Here is a 27,839-nt window from a genome sequence, read left to right on the forward strand (position 1 = left end):
TAGCATAATACAAGATATTTAATCTTATGAGATGATGCATATGAGACAAAGATGCTTGAAAGAGAGAGAGAGTGTGTGCGTGTGTGTGTTTCTAAAAAAATGAGCTGGCCCAGATCTGGTGTGATACTGGGCCAGATCCGGAACAGAGCTGGGCCAGATCTGGCCCACACTTGGGCCAAATCACCATATAGGAATCCGCATCTGGTCCGGAGGTGGCCCAGTACTGGTCCGGATGTGTAAAAACGGATCCGTGCCGGTATTGGCCCGTTGTGCCAAAAGACACCGGCCCAAGTCCGTTGCGCGGATCTGGCCCAGAACTTATGAATGGTCTGGGCCAGAACTGGGCCAGATGATTTTTGCTATCTGGGCTGTTGCACACTGTACATGAATAAAACTTTTATCGATGTTATTAGTTTCTTTGTTGAATTGAATTGAATTGAATTCTTCAGTAACACAAACTTATTCAAGCTGCCTTGAAGGACAAGCGGAGGAGGAAGATGATGCCACTCCGTGTCTCTCCTGAGAGCTCATCTTTACAGACTGAGACAATCGAAGGTCAATTATTATCTACATATTTAGTAATAAAAAGCACGAGGTATTGCACACAAATCACCGCCAGAGCTTTCCAATATGCGCGCCACTGAGTGACGTCTGTACTTCCAGGTCAGAGAGCACCTGTCAATCAAAAGCTCACTATCCAATCAGAGTAGAGCACTGTTAAGCCCGCCTCCATGAGAGGTTTGTGCCAAAATAGCAAACGAAAAACTGCGAAGTGTAAGTGAAATCTGTGGCAATGTTTTCAGAATCCATGATTTGCGAAAATGAATCTTTGAAAAACATTAACAAAGAACGAAGCATATTTGAAGAGCTTTTTAAATTTATGCGACTGAGTTCATTTTTTTTATTTTCGTTGTGTTTTTCTTCTTTTGTAATGGCATTTTTTGATAGTTTCTGAAAAAGTTATGTTCAGTTTTATAAAGTTACGTTCATTTTTATTGAGACAAATATAATTCCATAACTCTGGAGGCTGTGTGTTTTGTATTGTCCCTTTGTATTGACATTTGTTCACAAAGCAGTCCGGTGTGAAACGATTCGCGCAGATGAATTTAGGTAGAGTTGAGGGAGCATTTTCTTGGAAAACAAAATGAATCCACCTTGTCTTCAGCAGCTTAGATTTCAGGAGTAAATGGAGAGAGCTATGAAAATATGATTTGTCAAACAGTTTAATCATGCTGATGGAGAAGCACATGAATGTTTGCAGCAGACACAGCAGCAGCCAGATTGTCCCGCACATCTTCTCCCACTCCTGCTTCAAGGTTGTGGGGTCCATCATCATCTTCCTCATCCTCTGGATCAACAATGTCCCCATTGAGATGAGCAGCACTGAGGGACATGATGGATGAAGGGGTTCACGGTGGTCAGCCACAGATGGCAGCAGGACATTAAATACGTGATTGTTAGATCAATAGGTTTGAATAAAGCTTTGTTTCTTGTGTTGTTGACTTGTATATGCAGTTATTTATTTATTGTGATGGTTATTTTTATTCATTCTAAAACTCATTTAAGTTTCCTATTTTTGTCAGTATATAAAATATTTTATTCATTGCTTGACTGTAAATGGAGATGTATAGATGCAATGTCAGCATTTATCATTATTATTGTGTGTAAGTGCTGGGGTGTGCTAGCAATGCAGTTCATTCTGGGGTAATCTTAATTTTAAGTAGATTTTACTTACATTTTCTGAGTACAAAATCAACATTCTTTTACAAAGACGAGATCTTCGAGCAGCTGTCCGACGTCTCCTTCATGCAGACATTGCAAATGCGGATGAAAACTGCACTAAGTAGAGTTGTGGAGTTACTTGTGCTGTGAGGTGTTAATGCACCTGTCGCTCATATCTTTATTATTATTGCAGAACTACATGATCAGGGTAAAATACCATGGTTGTGTCTTTAACAATGAAGAATCGTCAAAAAAATATCATGGGTTTGTGTACATCATAGTATGAGATTATATACACAGAATAAAGCACAATGACAAGGTTAAATATCTGAATAATTCATCATTAAGCTTTTTTAATTATTATTTTTTATTTATAACCCTGAGGGATGAAACAGTTAAAGGGGTACTTCACCCCTGGAAAGATGAATGTGTATTTAAAATTGGTCATTTATGTAGTAGAAATGTGAAATTATTTTTGAATTTGGAGCTTTCTAGACTGAGAAAAGGCAGAAAATGTATTTTTGACTAATGTGGATGAAAGACAACAACTCCCAGAATGCACTTGTTTTGCTGCCCTTGCGAGGCCACGCCCAAACCATGCCTATCAGTTACAGGCGGCATTACCAGGAAAATTCAAACAACTAGGCTTGCTTTGTTACATATTAATTCTATAAATCGTGAGTTAGTTCATACATTGACAGCGAAATGTGCTAAATTGCTTTGTACCTGGATGTACACCCAAAACCAGAAAAGGACAAGTAAGTTTCCATCATTTTCCGATTAAAGATTTGGAGCGATGTAAACAGTGGCTGCGGGCCATCAAACACCCGAAGTTTGGAGATGACACCGTTATAGAAAACCTAAAAAACCGCAGAATATGTAGTCTCCATTTCAAGCACGAGGACTACGAACCAAATATCCTTGCAATGAAGAGAACCATTCTGAAGGACACCGCGATACCATCGATATTCACTTTCCCAGAGGACAAAAACAGCCTGGGCCATCTGGTACTAAGCTTATTTGCCAAGAGGTAAGACTCGCTGATACTAGACTGATAACACAGTAGCCTATATGTAGTGTTGTAGGTAGCAGTAAAACTGCAAACTTAGCAAAGTAACGTTAGATAGACAATTACATATAAGTTGCATATAAGTTGACTGTTATCAAAGTAAAGCCACTGTTCTGTAAAACTGAGTTAGTCTATTTATGCTAACGTTACCACAAAAGCCTGTTGCTGTATTGGTTGAGATGACTGCAGAGACCGATAAATTTGCGAGATGAACCACTGATGTAGTGCAGACAAAATAAAGTTAATTACTGTAAGCTTAAAAATATAATTGACACCCACTTTTGATAAAATCTTTGATCTATGTCCGTGAGTAACCTCAAACGCGCATATGTTAGAGGTATTGCCTTCTTATTTGGGCAACGAAAACCCCACATTTTTTCAACTTCAGTTCCTTGAAATATTATGTAACGTTGTTGAACTTGTCATTTCAGACTCCAATCGCGTCTGCTGCGTTAGTGAAACCCCATATGGGCGTGGTGAAAAAATGCGGAACTACCTGCTATTACTGGCTGTAGTTTTAAGCCTCTGGCCAAAAAAGCCTCCGATGACGCAAAATGACGATTTTTGCGTCATCGGAGGCTTTTTTACAGAATAAAAATGCATAAATCTCTCATCTCGGGCTGATATGAAGGGGGAAAGCACGTTAATTCGAATACTAGTGGTATTCTACTAATACAAAGCTTAATGCTAAATCCTGAAGTTTCCCTTTAAATTTGACAAGAAAAAGGAAAACAGGAGATTTAAGCCACTTTTGCTTGAGGATAAAATTTTTTGCATATAAAATAAAGAAATTAGCAACATAGATCATGATTTTGGGTTTTCATAATAAAAAAATATCTTTAAGGATAAAAATGAGGGTCACATTAGTAGGGTTAAAAAACAGTCACAAAATAAATGGACAGCTGTTTCTTCAACAAGACCATAAAATGATCAAGTTTAATCAATATCAAGATATTTACAGATAGATGAATTAAACCTGTCACTCATATCTTTTAAGTTGTTGCACTTGTGATAGTGTCATAGGTCACATGATAACGTCAACATGGCGGATTATGTCCGGAGTCACAACAACAATCAAGTTCTTTACAAACCTACCTTTACAATCGTTTATGTGTTTGACCTCCAGTGCGTCGGTCTTGTCGATACAATGGAGAACATGATCTTCCGCTTCTTGTAATGGTTTTATTCTTCTCGGTCTCGTTTTAACAGGCCGTCTCCCGCCGCTCCTCCGGTTCCGGTGATTCAGAGATGTCACGCAGTCTCACGCGGTCTCACAATCTCCCGCCACGCCACAGTTTATAACACTTTACAATACGCAGTAACGCGCACAAGTAAACACTTTAATATTGTATAACGACGTGAATTTTTATTTTATCAATAGTTCATTCGACACATTCAAAGATTATGATTCTGATAAAAACTTTAACGTTAATTAATCTCATTAGAAAACACCATCACATGAAAATTCTTAAAAATAATTCGAATTTGTGATGTTTATTTATTGAATTATGTAATATGATATTTACAAGTAGGTTAAATACCTGTAAGAATGTACTTTCCCCATTGACAGACACTGTTTAAAATTGTTTTTGTCGTTTAATTAAGTGATTTGCGCATGAGCAGTTGAAAAAATGTGTACCTTCATATATTACGTCATATGTGTGTGTAGAGGTGCAGTTCCGTGACCAGGCTACAGAGGCGCTGTAGAGCAGTCCGGTTTTTGTTCATGGAGGGGATCAAGAAAAAAAAACTGCACTAGGCATATCAGCACCGCCTCCTGAGCCGATTACAAGCAAAATTAATATATATATATATATATATATATATATATATATATATATATATATATATATAGGGCTGTCAATTGATTAAAAATTTTAATACATTACATACTCTGTGATTAATTAATCGCATACATAATTTTTGCTGTGAAAGTATTAAATATTTAAATTCAAATGAATCAATTTCCTGGGTCAAAAATGATTTTATAGGTAGGCATAATTTACTACACATTGTCATTTAAATAACCTGAAAATATTGTGGATTATTAACCCTCTGGAGTCTGAGGCTGATTTGGGGCTTGGAGAAGTTTTGACATGCCCTGACATTTGTGCTTTTTTCAGTTGTTCATAAACATATAAATGACAAAAGTGTCATTACACTGTATTCAGCACAAACTAGGCTACAATAATATGTGAGGAACATGTATGTACATGTTTGTATTTTTGAAGGAATAATGTTTATGCGTGGTTATTGAAAAAACAAAAAACTTAAATCACTGAAATAAGGCCAAAAAAAGTATATTAAATCTGTGTTCATAAGACTTTTGGGTATTGGAGGTTATAGACTAGAGTTTTTGCTTCAGAATTATGTAAAAATTATGCTGCCTACTCCTTCATATAAAACAGTATATTGATTTAGTTTTTGTAAGACACTTTTTTGTCAAGAAACACAGTATGCGTGGAGGCGTGAATCTGCATGAATAATGGGCCATTTACACCTGAGAATACAAAAGAATCACATAATAATGACCTGAAATGACTTGCATATTAATGAGGCCTTTCAGTCAGGTAGGCTGTGAAAAAAAACCTCTGTAATAATGTCTCAGCTCATCATAAACAGCAATACTGTGAAATATTATTACAATTTAAAATAATGGTATTCTATTATATTCTTTAAAATAAAATGTATTTCTGTGATGCAAAGTGTCTAAACAATTATGTTACCTCTATGGCAGCGGTTCCCAAACTTTTTTTCCTGCGCACCCCCTTCTATGTCCCAAACGGGTTGGCGCACCCCCAATCCCCACTTCAAAAAAAAAAAAAAAACGCAACAAAGCTTTGTTTTATCGCCATATAAAGACTCATGTTTAATCATGCGCAAATAACCAGAACACGCATGACAATAACAACATCAACAAAGTTTCAATATAATGCAACAAAGCTGCGCACAAGCTTCCACTTTTAAGAGGACGAGTGACAGACACAGGCTCAGTGACTACGTTTACATGGACAGCAGTAATCCGATATTAATACGATTAAGACAATACTCTGATTAAGAAAGGACCATGTAAACAGCGATGTTTTATTACCTTAATCCGAATAAAGTCATACTCGAAGTAAACACAAATCGAATTAAGACAGGTGGAGTATTCCTATTTTAGTCGCATTATTGGAGTGCATTATACACATGTACACACCTTAATCACACTATTAACGTCATGTGGGTTTTCGCCACATTTTGCCACAGGACACATAATACACACGGCAGCGGTCAACCGTTTTGACGGCAAACAAGAGAGCAAGCGTCAAGCAAGAAGCCACAAATCAAATTCCTCTCACCTCATCTCTAGTACCGCTGAGTTTGTCGCGGTGGCATGAATACAAGTTGCCGAATTAAAGTACAGGAGGCCTGTTGCTGGAGAATTTGCATCCACCGTTGTCTATTTACAGAGCCCCACACATGAGAGAGATAATAAATAGTACCCTGGGCTAAATCGTGCGAACGATTTACTAATTTGTTCCCTCTATGTATAAATCGAGGGAACGAATTAGTAAATCATGCACACAATTTATTTATTTATTCTTGCATGTCATGTGCGGGCTCCGTATATATATTTGCACGTATTGCATGTCAAATAATTAACTGCACTTGAAGCTTTCGTAAGATTAAAAATGAAAACACCCAAAACTGTATATGGCACGAACTGTGTGGTGATGATACGTGAAATTCTGTAGAGAACGTCGGACAGCGTGCTGTGGGGACGTAATGACGTTTGCCATTAATCGATCTATGTTCTATAACATGTAAAATGGGAACATGAATGGAATATTCTGAAAAGCAACTCATGTAAACACCTTAATCATAATATTGTCTTATTCAGACTAAGTTCAGTAATCAGATTACTGCTGTCCATGTAAACGTAGCCAGTAACAGAAAGCACGGTTATTTTTAGCCTGCAGTGCATAAAAGAAGAGTAGTGCATAGAAGAAGACAGCAGTCTTCTACGTTTCTATCAAAAACTAATAAATTATAATTTTTTATTTAAAATAAAAGCGATTACAAAGGAAATGTTTACTGTTCATGTTTTTTATTGTATGGAAAAATCCCACTTAAAAAAACAGACCGCCATTACATTTTTCCTCTCGCGCACCCCCTGGTGGCAGCTCGCGTACCCCTGGGGGTGCGCGCACCACACTTTGGGAATCCCTGCTCTATGGCATTTCATATAGGCTTTTAGCTTAAAAGCATGCACATTTGGAGAAATATTGATGGATTCTTATATATTTATGTCAATTTTCTATACTGAGAAATAATATTTATTGTCATCACTATGAATGCTGGATACTGTTTTTTCAATTCATACTTGCAGCCGGAGGGCGCTGTCTGTACACTTTTAGTCCACAAATTATTCTAAAAAAGAAGAGGACATTTCAGGAATAGGGTTGTAACGATATACCGGTATGGCGATATATCACGGTATGAACACGTACGATTATCATATCGTGTACATTTGCTTACTTACGGTATGGTAAAAAAAAAAAAATCAAGACGCAGAATTTCACTTGCGCATAGACAACAACTTTCCAATTCACTAAACTTGCTCCACACCCACACATACAGCAGACAATGTCAGAGGCAGAAGTTGCTATCTCTATTCTCTGTTTCCCGTTGAAAAATAAGTTACAATTTGCAGTATGGGAATACTTTAGATATAGAAAAACAAACGCGGGGCTGTCCTCGAGTGTAGATATCCAAAAACAATGCGGGCGCAAAGTAGGCCTACCTGCAAAAGGAGGAAACACATCAAACATGTTGACCTATATTCGAGAACACCATCCGTGTAGATGCAGGTATGTTCCGTTTATAACTTAGGTCGTATGATATGTGTGATGGAGAGGGAATCCCGGAATCCAGTCATGAAAATGGAATGTACAGTATAACGCAGCGATGTCAGGTAAAAATGTGCGATTTGTTGGACTGATGAATAAAATGAAAGCAGAGCTGTACAATAAATAAGATCGCGACATGGTCTAGGCGGGGTCTTTGAATATTAAACGCAAACAGACTGCTGTATAAATATATCTGTCTGTTTAACGTGTCTGCCTGTGTGAATGAGCTGCGCTGTTTCGTGTACTACATACTTAAGTATGCGTGGCGCTCTTATTGTTTTTTTAAGTGTTTGCCGTCTCGTTATCAGAGGACATGAACACAAACATATCCACGGTTGCTCTGAGATAGCGCTTAATGAGCATTTCATCATTTTATTTGAGAAAAACCATTGTCAAATACACTGAAACTCAAAGCTCTTCACTACATCCCGTCAAAATAAAAGACCGGTTTTTAACTCGAAGAAATTGACAAATTTATTATGATTGTTAAATAGAATGTACTTCTCAAATAATTATAAAAAAAGTTAATTTCATTTCCATCATTTTTGATAATATTTGTATTAAAAAAATAAAAGCCAGAAGAATTAAGTCAAAGCAGAATTTCTGAATTTTAATCATTAATAAAAGTTGTTCAATTTCTAATCCATAATATTTTATTAAATGTATTTGATTGTTTTTGATTATTGAAATCTGAATAGAGAAAACAAACATTTTAATTAATTTATTGGTCATTTTAATTGATGATATAAATAAAAATTGATTGTTAAATACCGTATACCGCGATACCGTGAAACCGTGATATTTACTCAGACGGTTATCATACCGTGGAAATCTCATACCGTTACAACCCTATTCCGGAATGGTGTTTTTAATTCATACTTGCAGCCGGAGGGCGCTCTCTGTACACCTTTAGGCCACAAATTCATATAAAGAAGAAAAGGAACTAGGAACTAACGGCATGTCTTCTAGAGATCGCTAACCATTGCTTTAACATCCAAATAAACACTTTTCAAGACAATAAATACACGATTGAGACGATGAATGCATGTATTGCCTCTGAATTTGCATCTGAACGTTTTCAGACCTCAGGGAGTTAAGGCTAATTTTACTAACCACTCTTGCAATATGGGGTAAGCACACTTATGTTCTCATTTCAGAGTTGTTCGAGTAAATGATTCATTATAAACCGATTCATTTTAAATGAGTCATTAGGTCGTGAATTGGACATTAGCGGACGTTGACGCGTTGCGTGCGAATCGCAACTGTTATTAGGATATCGCAAAAGATTTGTCAACACAGAAAACACTTCAACACTGGATAGGATTTTCTTTTTGTTTACTGAAAGTGTGGTTTATGTCAGCTGCACGTGCAGGGCACCTGTCAGAGCACTATTCACACCCAGCGGTTATTCAGGAAAAACATTCTCTGCGCCTCGTGAAACATGGATTCGGTCCTACGAACTTTTAGCATTGTGTCAGCTGATTTAGATATTATGTGTGAGGTAGAGAGAGTGCAAAGATTATTTTGCAATCACTGTATTGTGTAAAGGTGTTTATTGTTAATTGTGGGACTAAATATTTCTCATAATTGTTTTAACGGATTTATTTATTTAGCGCAGTGGTAGGGAAGTTCGGTCCTAGCGAGCCGCTGTCCTGCAGAGTTTAGCTCCAACCCTGAAAAAAACCCTCACCTTCCTATAGCCTTAGTAATCCTGAAGAGCTTGATTAGCTTGTTCAGGTGTGTTTGATTAAGGTTGGAGCTAAACTCTGCAGGACAGCGGCTCTCTAGGACCGAACTTGCCTACCCCTGATTTAGAGTATAATTTAAAGAAGTTTCCATCTGCAAACATTGAATTTAGAGGGACAGCAAGAAACAATCTTAAAAATACAAGCAAGCTGTTCAGTAAAGGGTAGGTTAAGACAGCAATTTGTGATCTACTCATGTCAGTTATGATCACATCATTGTATATTTTATATTATTGATCAGTATGTGAGGCTACACATGACACTAGTGGTGGTCTCATAGTCACAAATTAATTTAGATGACATTAGATCAGACGCCCCTCTCCTGATCTTTTCATTTTACCGTTTTTACAGGTACAGTAATCTGTCTCATGGGTCTCCAGAGACGGGGCCTTCAACAGAACAGTTTTTTTTTTTTTTACCCTTAGACAAAATATAAAAGAAAAAAAGGTTGGATGTGTTTTATGTTTTGTCATATATTTGATACACCAGGATTTACAATATGATATGGACTCGGATCTTTGAATCTTGTTCAGCAAAATGAACAAATATTTTTTTCAAGTCATTTTGTTCTTTTCGTTCAGCATAATATAATCGAAATGTTACATTTTAAAGGTCCCATGACATGCAACTTTTTGGATGCTTTTATATAGGCCTAAGTGGTCCCTAGTACTGTAGCTTTAAATCAGGGGTAGGCAAGTTCGGTCCTAGAGAGCCGCTGTCCTGCAGAGTTTAGCTCCAACCCTGAAAAAAACCTTCAGCTGCCAATAGAGGGTATGCATCGACGTCACTTTCTCGCCGAAAGCGCGCGCCCTCAGCTGGACTGAGTGGCAAAAGAACCTTCTGCGTGACTGGATTTAATAGAGGAAACTGCGAAAACACGAGTAAAACAAACGATTACACTAGAAAGTGTTTCTTACAACTTGTCAAATAAACCTAATCCATGGATATTGACGTGCAGCCAAGAGTCGTGTTTCCTGACATTTATATGTGCCTGATTTCGACGCCGGGGAAATACATAAAGCAAATCTGCCTGTGAATATTTTATGTAACTACAATATAGGTAGGTTTAAATCCGCGTAATCACTTATATCAATGTTATTGTAAGGACTTAGCCTATTTATTAGCTCAATTTAATTGTTACAGGGAATAAGAATTGAATCAACTGTAAATGATTCACTGTAAATGATTCAGAATTAATATTTAACACTTCATCAATTATTCGTCCAGCGAAAATTGAGGTTAGAGTATTTTACCAATTCTGGATAAAATATTATTCTGCGGCCAACAGTAACAATATTTTATTATGATTATTGTTATTATTGTAATTATTATATTATAAGCAAGAGGTAACTTAAGGCAGTAATTTGACACACAGCACAAGAAACTCGTATATGTGAAAATCAAAACAAGATTTATTGACTACTTCTAATGATTACAGGACACTAAGGCTAAACACACACACACACACACACACATACATACATGCACACACATTCGCGGAGTTGATGAGTTATGAAAAGTCCCAAGTTCAGTGCTAACTTAACTCATAACCTGAGGAAAATCACAAAAGCAGAGCTTTGGCTTGATTCTTTAGGTTTAAAGGAGTTTCACCAGTTTCCAGCAAGAGAGAGAGAAGTTTGCTTGTACCTGCGTTTGCTCTGACAGCTGAGGTAGTCGGGTTGTTCCGTGACTCGTGTACAGCGGAATCCCGTTCTGGATTGGCTGTCTTTCAGGTGACGTCTTCTCGGGAAAGCCCTTCGTGGGTTGCGCGGAAGCTTTGAAGGATGTTGCTGGCTGGTGCAGCGCACTGATCTGAGCGTCTGGCTTGAGCGGCTCTCTTCTTGGGAGATTTTGGTCAGATATTTCACAGAGGGTTTTGGAGTCTGGATGTGACGGCTGTCGAATGATCAGCGGCGCAGCTCGTGGTTGAAGTCGGGTGTTAGATGGAAAATCAGCCCCGGTCAATCAGTTATCAATGACCCATGCGACTTTTCCGCCGTGGTCAAAGTAGCGGTGCTTCGGCTACCGGGCTTCAACGACTGTGCTTCAGTCCGGCTTCTGACCGATTTCGAGCGATTTCTGACCGACTTCTGACTTCCAGCTTCTGACCGATTTCGAGCGATTTCCCCCAATGAGACGTTGCTACGGAGATTAGACATGCCTCGTCTATTGTCTATTGATCACATCGCGTGATATCTGTGGAACATTCTCCTGTTTTATTAACAACTTTATAATGTTTCTTAATATTTTCCTGATACTGAATTTCAATGTTTCATTCACACAGAATTACAGAGAATTATAAATTCTGCATTTAGAACTCAAACATGACACACTTCTTCCACACATATTACTAGACTGACCTAATTAAAAACAATGATTACAAGAGAAAGAAAATGCATACGGGAATACCAACATATAATGCATTGACTCCAACATGTTAGTAATCACATCATAGCAAATGTTATTCTGGATATAGTTAATACTTTAAGTAATCGACAATTGTCCCTTTTGAGATTCAAGATTGAGTCCTTAAGCATAGTTTAAACTTTGACCGGAGTCACGAGTGACCGGGTCAGGATGGATTGCTCACACAAGGGAGGTATTGATAGGACAGATTCGTCTTTAAATCCGTTGATGGGTGTTTTCCTGTTCCGTCCGATAATACAAGAGGGTTTTGTGAGAGAATCAATAGATTTAATGTGATCAGATCCACGTGATGGGTTCTGATTAGTTTATTGCTGATGAGCTAAGAAGTCCTTTAGACAGAGTCCTTTGTTAAAAGAAGTCACGTCATCACTTCTGTTAAGGCTAAGTATTTCCTGTCAGGAAATGGATCTTTTGGACCAAATGAAGCTTTGTTCAATCATGTTCATTGATAAAGTCATTGGTAAGTTCTGTCGAGCGATGCCCTACATTATATTGTCATATTGTCCAGCCCTAAAACATATATATAGTTTTTATAGTATAGTTTTTGTCAGTGTTGTTTATTTAAAAACACCCGATTATGCAGAATATAAGTTTAAATAAGGTTTAAATCCGAGTAATCACTTATCAATGTTATATATAGCCTATCGTCATATTGTCCAGCCCTTAAACTTGTATATTTTTTTTGTCAGTGTTTATTTAAAAACACCAAATAATGCAGAATATAAGATAGTAAATATTTAATTGATCAGTTGTCAACACAATATATAACAATACAATATATATGGTATGATTTTACCTCAAAATCCAACAATTTGACACAAAATGATAACTGAAAATCCATGTTTCTCTGCTGGAGTCCAGCTGTTTCTGTGAATTGCAGTGAGCTGTTTGCTTTTTTTCTGTAGATTTTGGCGGTCTTTAAATATATACCTCAGGTTTTGTGTCAAAGCTATTTGTTCAGTCAATCACAAGGCTCTTTCCAGTTTTGGATGCATTTTGTGTGTTTTTTGCGGCATTCACGCTGAAAAACAATGCTGCCGCTCAGTCATTGTGCCACTCAGTGGACGTGACCGCAGCCATAACGGTCGACGATGACGTCACATGCATACCCTCTATAGCCTTAGTAATCCTGAAGAGCTTGATTAGCTTGTTCAGGTGTGTTTGATTAAGGTTGGAGCTAAACTCTGCAGGACAGCGGCTCTCTAGGACCGAACTTGCCTACCCCTGATTTAGAGTATACTTTAAAGAAGTTTCCATCTGCAAACATTGAGTTTAGCGGGACAGCAAGAAACAATCTTAAAAATACAAGCAATCTGTTCAGGAAAGGGTAGGTTAAGACAGCAATTTGTGATCTAGGGCAGGGTGATAGAATATTTGCCTTCCTATGGCGTGAGTTTAGGCTGTTTTTGTCTTTCAAGTTGTGGTTACCTCAACTTCATTTTCATTTTAAGGTCAACAAACCCAACCATATTGATATAATATGATGGTGAATACCCCAGAAATCTTACAGTGGATCTTTTCCTTTGTACAGTATCTACCTCCTCGATGGCAGTCAAGTCTTTCAATTCAGTACAAAAATCACTCTTCTTCATAACATAAGGCTCACGTCCAAAATATGTTGTGATCTTTTGTTTATATCTTTCTAAACCAGCACAGAACAGACTTTTCTCCATCTCTTCCATTCTAATTTTCACTGCTTACCCTCCACATTAATTTCACGCGTCACCAGAACCATGTGATTGCAAACAACCTATTGCATACCGTACTACAATACTAAGGTGCACATTGTATCTACCGCTATTTAAACTAGGCCTAAGTATAAATAACAAATAAATAACTATTTACACTTATTGCAAAGCAAATACTGCTATTTTTACATTGTGCAAATAGCAATAGATTTTATTCTAGCGGATATAACCATCACTGCATCAACAACTAAACAGTTTGACTTAGGAGAACGGACTCTTATGAACAGTTATGAAGGTATTTATTCTAAAGAATAATGGATTAGTAAGACTTTACATGCCATCATTATCACAATAAACAGAACAATTAAGCAGACTTTATTTGTCATGTCATGATACTGTGGTTCTGATGGCCGGGTTTTCTAGCTGAAACTATTTCAAACTCGTTTTGATCTCTAATGGTAAACAAATATTGATAAATAATATTGTGTAATTTCAGGGGAGACAGAAAACCCCCTCTACAACAAAGGGGAAGCTGACAGAGGAGGAGGAAACACAGGTGAACTGAGAAAGCTCATTAAATACTTTAAAATGCATTTATTTCACAATATATTTCACCTATATCACCATGCATCTGCAATTTTCTTTTGCAAAATTATTTATGTTTAATTTATTAGTTAACCCTTTAAGACCTGAAGGCTTTTTTTTTCTGAGCGACACACAAAAGTAAAGACTCATAACTCCAAAACTGTAGCAAGGAGAGTCAAAAGGTAGATATCATTTGATAGAACACTTTTGAAATTTTAAGAAAATATAAATTACATTACATTTGGACATTGTTGTGCTGAGAAACAGCCGATAAAAGACAAATATATACAATTTTTAAAAGATAATTTTTCTTTTTTTTATTATTTGACATGGAATAACTCAGGAACGCAATAAGATCGGATAAAAACATTTTTGGTGATGCTCTCCTACATGGGAGCTGCATCTGGTTCAAATTTCGTGGTGATAGCATAAAGTTTAGTTTAATGAATTGTTATTCATTTTTTCCGCAGCCAGGTGGCGCCAACGGGCACTAAACTCCTCAGAGGCACTTCTCAGCACTCATTAGGAGTTTTTCAAAATGGTTAGATGCATTAAAAAGATGAGATTCTAAGCTTTAAAATGATATCTATTGTGTTATTCCACATTTTGAAACGAACATGGATGGGTCCGGGAACATTGGATACACACTTCATCCCTGAAAGATGAGAGACATGTTTTTAGCCAAGTATGTTAAATTGTTCCGTGAGTAATATCTTGTGATCAACGCATTATATTATGTTGATTTGGGTTCATTCTAATCGTGAGAATCTGCTTTAAATATTGATGTACCATTTTCTATGATATGTGCATATTTCCTGAAGATATGAGCACATGAAATATACATATTTGTATTCAGTTAGCGGCTGTGCTGTTTTTGTTTTAAATGCATAATTTTTGTGCTACCTATATGGATTAAATTTTTATTGGCTCCTAAAGAGAGACACGCAAATAGGAGCACCGACGCTCCATCCGGTCTTAAAGGGATAGTTCACCCAAAAATGAAAATTTGATGTTTATCTGCTTACCCCCAGCGCATCCAAGATGTAGGTGTCTTTGTTTCTTCAGTAGAACACAAATTATGATTTTTAACTCCAACCGTTGCTGTCTGTCAGTCAAATAATGCTAGTGGATGGGAACTTCTACAATAACAGTAAATAAAACTTGCTTAGACAAGTCCAAATTAAACCCTGCAGCTCGTGATGACACATTGATGTCCTAAGACAAGAAACAATCGAGTTGTGTGAGAAACCGAACAGTATTTATATCATTTTTTACCTCTAATACACCACTACGTCCAACGGCATTCATCACTCGTTTAGTGAGGTCTGATCGCGCTCTGACAACGGCAGTGATGTCTCGCTCTCATTGAAGTATATGCGCGAGACATCACTGCCGTTGTCAGAGCGCGATCAGACCAAACGAATCGAGTGATGAATGCCGTTGGACATAGTGGTGTATTAGAGGTAAAAAATGATATAAATACTGTTCGGTTTCTCGCACAAACCGATCGTTTCGTGTCTTAGGACATCAATGTGTCGTCACGAGCCGCAGGGTTTAATTTGGATTTGTCTGTCGTGTTTTATTTACTCTTATATCCCAAGTTCCCGCTGACTTGCATTATACCACTGACAGACGGCACCGGTTGGAGTTAAAAATCATCATTTGTGTTCTACTGAAGAAACAAAGACACCTACATCTTGGATGCACTGGGGGTAAGCAGATAAACAACCATTTTTTTTATTTTTTTGGTGAACTATCCCTTTAAAGGGTTCAGGAGGCTTTGACATCCAACCGTAAGTGACACTGTACATATAATAGTGAATTCTAATAGGGCTGTGACGGTAGGCATGACAACCGCGCCACCATGGTGGTGACGTTGCCTCCGCGGTTGTGGAGTGTCACGGGCGGTAGTGTGACGTCATATATAATATATATTTATATATCTCAGAGATCGCGTTAACTAAAAAATTTTCCGTCTTTGATGGAATTTTTTTAGCAGTCACGGAAAAAATCTGCAGCCTGTTCGTCATTTTGACAGATTATGTAGGGGTTTTTTTGTGTTATTTTTCTTGCTGACTATAAGTTAATGGTCAACGAATGGCTTTTCTGAGGTATAATGTTAGGTGACATTGTTTGCAACTCTGATTGAACTGACGTGATACAGATTTCGGTAAGCTACTGTATCTTTCAACATATTTTTTATTTTCATTCATGTTTATTTCGTTCTGTACAGTAGCAAAGAGGAAAGGATGATCGCGTTCACTCACAATCCGTGACGAGTTCAAGATGAAAACTGAAAGTGAGGCAGCTAGTCTTTGATCAACTTTCTTTTCATAGTATAAATAAATGCAAGCCTATGCCTATTTGCTTATCCTGTAAGTTCGTGAATAAAATATCTTATCATTAAAATATAAAAATTAAAATGTTGGGTAATTATTGATTATGTTGAATTTTTTTTTACGATCCTGTCCATCAAAATGACGGCGAAATGCAAGTCTAACGCAACCTCTAATATATATATATATATATATATATATATATATATATACGAGCGTATGGGACGCTCAAGGGGGTTCAGGTGTAGTGCACCAAAGATGGGGTGTGTGTGTTTCCGGTAAGAGAAACAGGAGAGGGAATCCCAGTTTAACTCGTTTAATCAAGGAGGTTTGTATATGTTACTTCACACATGTGGTCTATAATAAACAGAAAAGAAATAAGGAAAACAGTTGTAAATATATCAGAAAATTGACAAACATTCAGTTATTAAGTAATATTAATTAACATACATAGTTTAACTGCGTGCTGATTATATTAATAATTAAATAAACAATGAAAACAGATCGCATGATCGTTGCGTATGCTCAATATTACAAAGAAATTATGCAATGTCTTCAATTTCAACATTTTCAAAAAAACACTGAACAAACTGGGCGATATGCAACCAGTAAGTGAACATAATATCCATACTTCAATGGAAAAACACTTATTTTCAAGATCAAAGTCCGATATGAAAACACCCTGGTTTCACTTTGTGACGCAGTTTCAAATGCGCTCAATCCACGGGCAAATATCAACATTCAGAACGATAATATCAATCACAAAGTTAGAATACAGTTGAAAACTCACCAGCAATCATTCACGCACAGGAGAAAACATATACAAAGTGGAATAAACAGTCCAGCCAGCCTGATTCATATTCGTGATTTAGCTGCCGATTCTGCACGTCCACGCCCTGAATGAGCTGCGTATATTACATACCACTAGGGGGCGAGTTAGGGCTTTCTCACACAGCCGCCCCCAAATGTGAGTAAGGACATTTGAAATAGTGAGAAACCCTAACTAATTGGCAGGCTCAACAGGGTCATCATCAGAAAGCTTAGGGAGTGGGACTATACGGGATACAGGTCTCACATATGTACGATTGTGTACCTGAACTTCAACTGTTCTGGTACGTCCATCAAGTCCAGGGAAAATATTTGTCACTTTACCTACTGGCCAACATGCACGTGGAAGTTGTGAGTCCACTATCAGTACCACCTGGTCTAGACCAATATCTCCTCCATCTTTACGCCACTTCTGTCTTTCTTGCAGATTCGGGAGGTAGTAATGGATGAACCTAGACCAGAAATGGTCAGCAAGTACCTGGCTATGTTTCCATCTTCTGGTTCCCAAAAGATTACTTGAATCATAGAGAACTTGTGGAAGCGAGGAATCGTGTCGACCCATTAGGAGAATGCTAGGTGTAACTGGGTCTAGATCCGACACGTCTGAGGACACGTATCCCAAAGGCTTGGCATTTAGGAGGCCCTCTACCTCAGTGAGCACAGTACGCAGTACAGTTTCAGTCACTGTTTGATCCTTCAGTACTACCTTTAGGGCCTGCTTTACTGACTTAACTTCCCGTTCCCAAGCTCCCCCGAAATGAGGGGCACCAGGTGGAATAAATTTGAATGAAATCTGTTGTTCTGCGAGTTGTTCCTTTAGTTGAGGCATCATGGCTTCATAGGCTGCTCTCAACTCTTTGTCTCCACCAACAAAGTTGGTACCATTATCGGAAAGAAGCTCAAATGGTTTCCCTCTTCGAGCTATGAATCTGCGGAGAGACATCAAGAATGCATCTGTGTCAAGGCTCTCTAAGAGATCAAGGTGGAGACAACGGGTGGTCAGACATTTGAATACTATTCCCCATCTTTTCTCTGTTCGTCGGCCAATCTTCACTGTGAATGGACCAAAGCAATCCATTCCAGTGGAATAGAATGGGGGTTTGTACAGACGTAGACGTGCTGGTGGGAGGTCGGCCATTTTGGGTATATTAGGCTTGGCACGCCATTTCTGACAGTCCATACACATATATTGATGCTTCTTGATAGCTTCCCTTCCTCGCAGAATCCAGTATCGTCTTCTCAGCTCGGCAAAGACTCTTTCTGGCCCAGGATGTAAAAGGGAGGCATCATAGTCCTTGATCAGAAGCTTGGTTAGGTTGTGTTGCGGATCAAGCACAATGGGATGTATTGCATCCAATTCCATATGCTTAGCATGTCTTAGTCTCCCTCCAACCCTGATAAGTCCACTATCTTTGTCGTACTCGGGGGATAAGGATGCTAATCTGCTGTTGGATGGTAATGGTCGTTCAGAGGCGAGAGCCTTAAACTCCTCAGGAAAGGAATCTTTCTGAGCCTTTTGTAGTAGGAGCTTCTCTGCTGAGATGTAACTGTCTGGATCAGCTGTTGGCTGTATGGAAGATGTAGCCGCCCCATGAAGGGATGTCACTGTAGCCTTTAGTAGCTCAGTCCAGGTACTAAATTGGTCGACATCAGGAAGGGGAATGTCTGAACTAGTGCATATATGCAGGCAAATTGCTGACTTTTTCAACTCTGCCTCTGGTTCAGGTTCATCTGCTGGCAAAGTGGGCCAATATGATTCTTGCTGATGCAGGAAATTTGGTCCATTAATCCATCGACAAGGTGGGGTTAAATCCTTTAACGACTGTCCTCTTGTTATGAAATCAGCAGGGTTGTTCGCTGAATCAACATACCTCCAGGAATCAACATCGGTAAGTGTCTGAATTTCGGCCACCCGTGTCCCGACAAAGACTTTGTATCTGCATGAGTCAGATTTAAGCCACTGGAGGACGGTCGATGAGTCTGACCAGAGAATGACATGATTAATGTCAACAGTTAGTTCAGCTTGAAGGATATTAGCCACCTGCGCGCCGGTAAGTGCCGCACTAAGCTCCAGCCGAGGGATCGTCATTTGCTTACGAGGTGCCACTCGTGAACGGGCTAACACAAATGAGACATGCACATGTCCTTCATTGTTTTCTGTGCGCATGTAGGCCACTGAGCCATAAGCCCTCTCCGATGCATCGCAGAATATATGTAAATCCCGATTAAGGATTTCTCCATGCCCCTCAAATGGAGTGTAACATCTTGGGATTGCGATCTGATTCAAACTTTGAAGCTCTTGTTGCCAGTCTTGCCATCTGGTTAACAGGCTCTCAGATGTGATTGGGTCATCCCACCCAAGATTGTTCTTCCACAAATCCTGGACCAGCACTTTGGCTCGGGTAGTAAATGGAATTAGATAACCCAGGGGGTCATATTGTGATGCCAAAACTCTGTAGACATTACGCAGAGTGGGTTCAAGGCATTCGGATTGACTGGGTTTGTAGCTGAATGAGTCTCTGAGGCAGTTCCATAGTAGCCCAAGTGTACCTTCCAGAAGGTCAGTACTCTTTTGTGATAGCCAGAGTTCACTATTCTGTGATCTTGCTTCAGAGGGAAGATGCTGGATTACCTCGGGTCTGTTGCTGGCCCATTGGCGGAGCTCGAATCCACCTGTGAGCAAAAGTTGCCGTAGGTCATCTACTAATGCTCTAGCTTCAGCAACTGTTTGAAGGCTATGTAGACAGTTGTCTACGTAAAAGGAACTTTTGACTGTTCTGACTAGAGCTGGGTCTACTTGCGGGTGGGTCTGAGCGATTTCCTGGAGTGCATATATGGCACAACATGGACTGCACGTTGTGCCAAATGGCAAGACTTGCCATTCGTAGATCTTAGGCTGTTCTGTCCTCTGCATGTCTCTCCACAGAAAGCGCACGATAGGCTTATCAATTGGCAAGAGGCGAACCTGGTGGAACATGCCTTTCACATCTCCGCTGATGGCGACAGGGTATTCGCGGAACCTCAGCAAGACACCAAGTAAAGACGGACCAAGAACGGGCCCAGGCAGGAGGATGTCATTTAGAGCTTGGCCTTGGTATGAAAAAGAACAGTTGAAAACTATTCTGTCCTTGTGGTTATGCGTCACCATATGGTGAGGGATGTACCATGACTCAGGAGACTGCTCGGCTTCTTGAGTTGATATCTCTGTCACATAGCCAGCTTCTTGCAGTTTCCTCATTTCGGAACAGTAAGACTCAGCTCGCCTAGGGTCTTTAACAAGTTTACGCTCAGTGCTTCGAAGGTTCGCCATTACTGCTTCTTTAGGGGCTTTAAGAAGTTCAGCATTGGGTCGTCTAAGCAAGGGAGTGGCATAACGCATAACTCCGCTGACTTCTACCCTTGTTGTATGTGTCTGGAGAAGAGCAAGGGCATACTGGTCTTGTTTGGAACGAGTGGCTGTCTTCTCATTAACGTACGGCAGAGTATCAATTTGCCAGAGGCGTTCCACGTTCTTTAATAACTCTGTATTCTGTGTGGTTGTGGTTATGTGGAAACACTGTGTGGGGGAAAGAGTGGTTTGACTGAGCCCAATGGGACCTTGGAGGGTCCAACCAAGTCTGGTACAGACAGCAATCGGTCCTTTGGCGGGTCCCATGCACACTGGCTGAACAGGAGTAATCAGGTGAGGCATGTCAGACCCGATGAGCAATAGAGGTTGAGCTCGGTCTATCAAGGGCAATGGCAAGGACCTAATATGCTCATACTTGCGCTGAAGAGCAGATACAGGGTAAGAATGTTCGGAAAGTCTCAAGTTATCTGCGGTGAAAGCATGATGAATCAGGTATTTCCGGCCTGGTTTGTGCAAGGGTGACACATGAAGGGAAACAGTGGCTCCATGCAGATTAACTACGTCCTGATGAACAGTGCGTAGAGTGAGTGTTTCAGGTTCAGTAGGGAGATTCAGCTGGTCTACAGCCTGTGACAGAACAATACTACGCTCTGAACCATCATCCAGCACAGCGTATGTTTCCATGACTTTCTCTTGATTGTGCAGTAAGACCTTGATTATCTTCAACATTACCCTTTGAGATCGGTTGGGCCGGTCTAAATAGACCTGAGGGGTCGGAACATTGACCAACAGCACACTCTTGTGGATCTGTAAGGCTGCATCATGCAGTATGGTCAGATGTAACTCTTTACAATTTGTACAGGTTCTTTTCAGAGTACAACTGTCTGGAGTATGCATTCGCCCACATTTCCAACAGCGCTTCTCTTTGGATATCCACTGTACTATTTGCTCTGTGGTCAGTATCTTGAACTTGGGACAGGCATTAAGGAAGTGGTCTTTAGTGTTACAGTATGGGCAGAAGGGTTGAAACTTAGAAGGGGTCTTAGATTTCATCTGTCCCTGCAAGACTGAATTAGCCTCAGCTGAATACAAGATAGACGTGGATCTCTCTTTTGGGCGAGAAGGTACTGACCTTTGCTGCTCTTTCTTGACAGATCTGGCATTGTCAGCCTGATACAGGGTAGCTGCTTTATTGGAGATGCGCTTCGCCTGTGACTTCATCTGCAGCCATGCAGACAGATCAGGTAATGTATAGGTGCGATCTGTGCCAGTTTGCAGAATGCCTCGGCTGAAACAGTACTCGACGAACCCATCGCGATATGATGGTGGCATCTTGCTTAACAAGCGATCAACATGAGAGCCACAGCGCAGCTCGTATCCATTTGGGCCCTCCAACGTTCTAAGCATCCCTACTAGTGTTTGGATAGATAATGAAAAGGAGTCAAACGCTTCTGCATCACCGAATTTGACTACTGGTGCATTCAGTATGACACCTAATTCGGACTGTACCAGCTGACGAGGTTGGCCATATTTATCCTGGAGTGCTTGTAATGCGGTTGTGTATGGCTTGGGGTCATGCATGTATGCTTTGGCCAACTGGAGAGCGCTAGGAAGTTTTAAGTGACTTAAAAGGACCTGATATTTGTAATGTTCACTCAAATGAGGCTGGTTATTCATTACATTGTCTAAGGCCATCTTCAGTAGTGCAAAGTCACTTTCCCGGCCAGTGTCAAAGTATGGGATAGCTGGCTTGGGGACACCATAAGCTGAGGCAGCTAGCATTTCCAGACCAGGTGGTTGGGCTGGGGAGGGGTACAATGCTGCCTGACTATGAGAGGCGGCAGGTGAGGGAACAGGATATGGTAATGCTGTCCAAAGAGGGCTAGGATTCGTGGTTTGGTAGGACTGAGTATGTACGGGAGCCCCTAACGTCACAGGAACCGTAGGTGGGGCTGTAGGTAGAACACTAACAAAGGGTGTCTGACTATAGGTGACAGAGGTGTCTGAGTAATGGTGCGGTCTGGCCACCGCAGCTGGGTTAAAGAGTAAAGGAGCAGCATAATCTGGCCTAGACATGAAGGTGGGCTGTGCAGTAACTAGCGAAGCCGATGACCTTGTAACTATGCTGGGCTGGGTTACTTCTGCAGCTGAGGTGACAGAAATGAACGGGGGTTCAGCTACTGAAGCAGTAATGTGTGCAGCAGGTAATATAGGGGAAGGCATTACTGATGTCGCAGGTATAAAGTTAACATGGCAAGGGGTAGAATGACTAGGCATTACATGGTCGGATGATTTAAGATCATCGATAGCAGCAACTCTGTGCTGTCGAGCGCTTACCTCAATCAGAGGATCAACAGCATGGCTGGACTGTGAATCAGGAACATTAACATCTTGAGATTCCTGTTTAAGAAGTGCACAAACATATTTAGCAGCCTCAAGCTCAGTTTGAACCTTTTTGAGACGCCGCCGGGTCTCTACCTGCTTAGCGAGCAACTCTCTAGCCTTAGTGGCTTGTTCCTGTCTATACTGCGCTTCTCTAGCCTGAGCATCAAGTCTCTCACACTCTTTATCAACAATGGAATCCTCTTCAATCTGCTGCTGAAGCTCTTCCAAGTCTAGAGTCTTTAGCCTTTCCTCCAACATGGCGGCTTGAAGATCAGAGAGTCCATGTCTGGGAGATCTGCGTTGTGCACTGCGATGGGATCTGGATGAAGTACTGGAAACCGTGCCAGAAGAAACAGATCTAGACGCATGTCTTGATGGTCTGGATGGTCTCTGCGAAGACGAATCAGCAGGAGGTGGCTCTGGATGTAGGTTTGGTGGGAGCTGGACATCATAATCGGCCAGATGGACAGGAAGGTGTCTCTCTCTTGGAGGACGAGGTCGAACAACAGGTTCATTTGCACTGGGAGTTGCACTGGGAGTTTCAGGATCCATCTTGATACATGCAATCCGGCTCGAAGGACCATATACGAGCGTATGGGACGCTCAAGGGGTTCAGGTGTAGTGCACCAAAGATGGGGTGTGTGTGTTTCCGGTAAGAGAAACAGGAGAGGGAATCCCAGTTTAACTCGTTTAATCAAGGAGGTTTGTATATGTTACTTCACACATGTGGTCTATAATAAACAGAAAAGAAATAAGAAAAACAGTTGTAAATATATCAGAAAATTGACAAACATTCAGTTATTAAGTAATATTAATTAACATACATAGTTTAACTGCGTGCTGATTATATTAATAATTAAATAAACAATGAAAACAGATCGCATGATCGTTGCGTATGCTCAATATTACAAAGAAATTATGCAATGTCTTCAATTTCAACATTTTCAAAAAAACACTGAACAAACTGGGCGATATGCAACCAGTAAGTGAACATAATATCCATACTTCAATGGAAAAACACTTATTTTCAAGATCAAAGTCCGATATGAAAACACCCTGGTTTCACTTTGTGACGCAGTTTCAAATGCGCTCAATCCACGGGCAAATATCAACATTCAGAACGATAATATCAATCACAAAGTTAGAATACAGTTGAAAACTCACCAGCAATCATTCACGCACAGGAGAAAACATATACAAAGTGGAATAAACAGTCCAGCCAGCCTGATTCATATTCGTGATTTAGCTGCCGATTTTGCACGTCCACGCCCCGAATGAGCTGCGTATATTACATACCACTAGGGGGCGAGTTAGGGCTTTCTCACAATATATATATATATATATATATAAACAAACCCCGCCCCCCTTCGGACCCCACAACCGCAACACCGGCGGTTGTTGGTGATTTACCACCGCGGTAGTAAAAATTTGCCACCAGCCCTAAATTCTAATACTAAAAATATAAGTTCTGTTAACTTTAGAAATTATTTTTTTTATATTATGTTTATTATTCTTTCCACCACTGCTCTTGGTTCCTTGTAATAAACCTGGCATTTTATACTAAATATTGTTGGCTCTGTGACAAATTGCATGTTATGTTCCTAGATCCTTCCATGCGGATGACCTCCTGCACCTCAGCAGAGGACAATAACTATATACAGTGGGTACGGAAAGTATTCAGAACATTCTCATTCACTGTCCCTTGCTGGTGGAATGATCTTCCTGCCTTCATCCGGAATGCGGAATCCCTGGCAATATTCAAAAGACAGCTGAAAACCCATCTCTTTCGTGAGCACTTAACCTCATCTTAAAAAAAAAAAAAAAAAAAAAAAAAAAAAAAAAAAAAAAAAACCTTCTTATTCCTATCCTTTCACTTCCTCTAATCCCTCTCTATTGTATCTTAGGATAATCTGAGCACTGCCTATAACTTGTATTATGAGCACTTCTTGTCTATTTGCCTCGTCATGACGACTCGCTTGTTGCATTCCTCACTTGTAAGTCGCTTTGGATAAAAGCGTCTGCCAAATGAATAAATGTAAATGTAAATGTATTCAGACTCCCTTAAATTTTTCACTCTTTGTTATATTGCAGCCATTTGCTAAAATCATGTAAGTTCATTTTTTTCCTCATTAATGTACACACAACACCTCATATTGACAGAAAAATACAGAATTGTTGACATTTTTGCAGATTTATTAAAAAAGAAAAACTGAAATATCACATGGTCCTAAGTATTCAGACCCGTTGCTCAGTATTTAGTAGAAGCACCCTTTTGATCTAATATGTAACAAAGGGAGACTCAGGCAGGGGATCCAAGTGCAGCGTTTTATTAAAAGCGTGGTCGTACAAGCAGGGTCAGACAGGAGCAAACAGGAATCACAAGGAACAGGCAGAATCGTGGTCACAATACAGGCAATGGTCAGAGGCAGGCAGATATCAATCACGGAACAGGATAACAAGGCAAGGGTCAAAGGCAGGAACAGACAGGATAAACACAGGATAAACACAGGATAAACACAGGATAAACACAGGATAAACACAGGATAAACACAGGATAAACACAGGATAACGCTTGGAATTGACACACAGGGTAATCAAGACTTCGCAGTGAGGTGGTGTGTGTGAAAGTCCTTTATAGTCCAGGTAATGAGCTGCAGCTGGGTGTGGTGATTAGTGTGGAGTGATTGTGGAGTGAGTGCAGGTGATAAGCAAGGGAGGATTATGGGAAATGGAGTCCGGAGTGAACAGGAACATGACAGGAACAGACGTGATCGTAACATAATACAGCCATGAGTCTTTTTGGGAAAGATGCAACAAGTTTTTCACACCTGGATTTGGGGATCCTCTGCCATTCCTCCTTGCAGATCCTCTCCAGTTCTGTCAGGTTGAATGGTACATGTTGGTGGACAGCCATTTTTAGGTCTCTCCAGAGATGCTCAATTGGGTGTAAGTCAGGGCTCTGGCTGGGCCATTCAAGAACAGTCACGGAGTTGTTGTGAAGCCACTCCTTCGTTATTTTAGCTGTGTGTTTAGGGTCATTGTCTTGTTGGAAGGTAAACCTTCGGCCCAGTCTGAGGTCCTGAGGACTCTGGAGAAGGTTTTTGTCCAGGATATCCCTGTACTTGGCCGCATTCATCTTTCCCTCGATTGCAACCAGTCGTCCTGTCCCTGCAGCTGAAAAACACCCCCACAGACTGTATTGGACAGTTGATGAGCAGTGTCTGGTTTTCTCCACACATACCACTTAGAATTAAGGCCAAAAAGTTCTATCTTGGTCTCATCAGACCAGAGAATCTTATTTCTCACCATCTTGGAGTCCTTCAGGTGTTTTTTAGCAAACTCCATGCAGGCTTTCATGTGTCTTGCACTGAGGAGAGGCTTCCGTCGGGCCACTCTGCCATAAAGCCCCAACTGGTGGAGGGCTGCAGTGATGGTTGACTTTCTACAACTTTCTCCCATTTCCCAACTGCATCTCTGGAGCTCAGCCACAGTGATCTTTGGGTTCTTCTTTACCTCTCTCACCAAGGCTCTTCTCTCCCAATAGCTCAGTTTGGCTGGACGGCCAACTCTAGGAAGGGTTCTGGTCGTCCCAAACGTCTTCCATTTAAGGATTATGGAGGCCACTGTACTCTTAGGAACCTTAAGTGCAGCAGAAATTTTTTTTGTAACCTTGGCCAGATCTGTGCCTTGCCACAATTCTGTCACTGAGCTCTTCAGGCAGTTCCTTTGACCTCGTGATTCTCATTTGCTCTGACATGCACTGTGAGCTGTAAGGTCTTATATAGACAGATGTGTGGCTTTCCTAATCAAGTCCAATCAGTATAATCAAACACAGCTGGACTCAAATGAAGGTGTAGAACCACCTCAAGGATGTCACTAAATGTCGATAGATGACATCATACAGCAATTACAATATTCATCATGTCATTTGTTGCATTCACATTCTGCCCTTTTTGCTCACATAATATATTTTAATACAGCCAAATTCCCAATAAAATTGTTTCATCTATATATTTTTCTGGTTTTGTTGTCAGACAACATGAAATGATGACTAAAACATGGCCCATTAAGACTACATACAGGGCTCGACATTAAGCCTTGTCATTTACTTTAAAGAGTCGCTTGTCCGAAAAAAAAAAATGGTGTAAAATTTGTGGTGTAAATATAAATTTAAAATTTCTGAAGCAATATCCTTTCAGAATATTGCAGCTTTGACATTTAAATCTGCATATTTGTGATAGATTTGTGCATCTTGTACAATTCATGTAAAATGTATGATTCATCTTTTATTTTAAAAGATGAATAAATTTTAATTGGAAAAAGACTAAGGGCTGTTACCAATCAAATTAAAGGTGCTCTAAGCGATCCTGGGTGGAGTAACTTCCTGTTGACGTTTGAAGTATTGTCAAACAAAACAGAGGCTAGCTAGACCCTCCCTCCTCCTCCTCCTCCCCCTCCCCTCCGTGCTTCCTGAAACAGTCATGAACGCACATTTAAAATCATTCTTGTCGGTTATTGGCTGGAGCATGTTTATTATGTTTCGTGGTCCAGGCTGCACCAGTTTGTTTTTATTGCCATTTTGGAGCTTGTGGCGACTACAGAGACCGCGTTTTTTTACAGTGTGTTCAGGGTACAGGCAGCTAGCGGATAGTGAGGAGATGTTTGCTGTATGTGACAAAAAATGTTTTGGCCTAAAAATGCGTGACATCGCTTAGAGCACCTTTAAATTATTTACAAATTACAATAAAAAAAAAATTTACAGCTGTATTAAATAATGTCACGGGAAATGATTCTTTTAAAAATTAATTTAAAC

At 39.9% G+C, this 27,839-nt stretch overlaps 1 protein-coding gene across 2 annotated transcripts in view; it reads right to left on the reverse strand.

Moving 5' to 3' along the window:
• Positions 1 to 27,839, reverse strand: part of LOC125244061 (stonustoxin subunit alpha-like) — a 1,172,099-nt gene that overhangs the window by 804,415 nt on the left and 339,845 nt on the right. The gene's annotated exons all lie outside the window — the stretch shown is intronic.

Source organism: Megalobrama amblycephala, linkage group LG1 (genome assembly GCF_018812025.1).
Source record: "Megalobrama amblycephala isolate DHTTF-2021 linkage group LG1, ASM1881202v1, whole genome shotgun sequence".
NCBI lineage: Eukaryota > Metazoa > Chordata > Actinopteri > Cypriniformes > Xenocyprididae > Megalobrama > Megalobrama amblycephala.